Source organism: Symphalangus syndactylus, chromosome 8 (assembly GCF_028878055.3).
Source record: "Symphalangus syndactylus isolate Jambi chromosome 8, NHGRI_mSymSyn1-v2.1_pri, whole genome shotgun sequence".
Taxonomy (NCBI): Eukaryota; Metazoa; Chordata; class Mammalia; order Primates; family Hylobatidae; genus Symphalangus; species Symphalangus syndactylus.
Genome location: NC_072430.2, coordinates 11,703,483 through 11,705,414, shown reverse-complemented (window position 1 = coordinate 11,705,414; position 1,932 = coordinate 11,703,483). Strand labels below are relative to the sequence as shown.

Genomic DNA, 1,932 nt, shown 5'->3' with positions numbered 1-1,932 from the left:
TCGTTTCCCTCCTGGCAAGTCTGGGCAGGTGGTCCAGGCTGCCAGGACACAGGTCCCTCCTACTCGTGGCCCCTGGTTCCTGGGTGTGGATCTTGCTCTCACAGGTCAGGCTGCGCCATCAGGGCTCAGCTGCAGCACAGCCAGGATAGAGGAGGTTGACAGGGCATGCTTTTGGGGTCTCTTTGGGATGGGTCCCAGGAGCTGGCATGAGGCACCTGCCCACACTCTGCTGCCCAGAACTTAGACATGCCAGTGCCCTGAGCTGCCAGGGAGCCAGGAAGAGGAACCTGCCTTTGGGTGCCATGTGCCCAGGTGAGGCTCTTTTACTGTGAAGAAGGGGAGCCATCCTGTGTTGCTGCACCTTGGTAACTTACTGGATTTTTCAGTGTTTTCCTCCCAAGCGTTGCCCAAACCTGCATCCTGCCCAGTAGTGTGAGAGCCCCAGGGGCCACCTCCTCACTCACACCTGCTACTGGCAAATCCTCTGGACAAAGTGTAATGCTGCAAAATTTTACAAAACAGAGTCACCCTTATGGTCATAATGGCCGAGAAGGAAAACTCACGATGACGGAAGCCATCAACTGGCGAAATTTGATATGGATGAGCACCGGCCTGTGGTTCAGGTCTTCATAGTAAAGTTTATGTGGGGGAGAACTTTTTTTTTTTTTGAGAGAAACTTGTGTTTAATGGTAAAGCTTAGCCCACCCCACCACCAGGAATGGCGTGGAGTAGGGACAGGCAGCAGGGACAGGCAGGGGACCCCCATGGAGCCTCATGTGGCGAGGATGAGGAAGACGACCACCAAACAGAACAGCCCCATGGCCTCAGACACAGCAAAGCCCAGAATGGCATCGGAGATAAGCTGCTGCTCGAGAGACAGATTCCTGGCATAGCCAACAATCAAGCTGCCAAACACTGTTCCAATGCCAGCCCCTAAGCCAGCCACACCGACGGGGGCTGCCCCAACACCAATAAACTTGGCTGCTGTGTCAACGTCCCAGGAGACAGCTCTGGTCTGGAACTCCCACCTGGCCACCTGGCCACCTGGCGTGGGAAGCGGCTGTAGGAAGGCTGTTTAGATGAATTTTCTGGGCTGTTCAAGAAGGAGACAGACACAGCCTGATTAGACCCCTGGTACAGGAGCGGACCAGAGCTGGAGAGATGGGTAATGCCCCAGGGGTCTGCATATTCTCAGTCTGCACTCCCACTGCCCTGCAGCCCCTGCTGGCCCGCAGCACTTGCCCGGCTGAAGGTGACCTAAGGTGACCGACTCACTTTTACTCATTGCTTATGAAATAAGCTGAATGTGGAGATCATCAGAAACGTGTTTCAAACTGCGTGAGCCTCGAGGAAACCTTTCTCCTGCCCTCATGAGTATCCGCCCCAGGGGGTGCTTTCCCGGAGAGCTGGTCTGTGCTGTGTTCCCACAGTGAACACTTTCAAGGCTGCTGCGAGAAGTTGCACAGAAATGGCTGGTGGGCCTGGAGGGGATAGTGAGGTGGGGTGGGCCTGTGCACCGGATGCCAAATCCACAGCACCGAGAGGCAGTGCTCACTGCAGGAGCCACACAGCAGGTGTGTGCTGGTCTCCCACCTGAAACCTGCACCTGTGGGGTGCACCTGAGTGACCCCCGCCCCCCGGGGCGTCTCTAGGATGCCTCCTAGGTGGAGAGGCTCCACGCCTGGAGGGAGACAGGTATCACACAGGTGCGTGGGGTGGAGTGTGACGCAGGGAGGTTGGGGCAGGGCCACACAGAGAGACCCCACTCAGGCAGGCCTTGGGTCAGGGTAGGCCTCACCAAGTGATATTATGTTGGGACTAGACCGTGGCCAAGGCTGGCCTGCAGGTGGGGGGCACACATATTCCTGGCAAGTGGGGCTACCCACAAAGCTCACCTGCCTGAGAACCCCACCTGGCTGGGGCAGGCGGGAG

At 57.3% G+C, this 1,932-nt stretch overlaps 1 pseudogene; it reads right to left on the bottom strand.

The window, feature by feature from the left end:
* Window positions 1–772: 772 nt before the first annotated feature.
* On the bottom strand, window positions 773–1,187 carry LOC129487338 (ATP synthase F(0) complex subunit C1, mitochondrial-like; annotated as a pseudogene).
* Window positions 1,188–1,932: the final 745 nt, after the last annotated feature.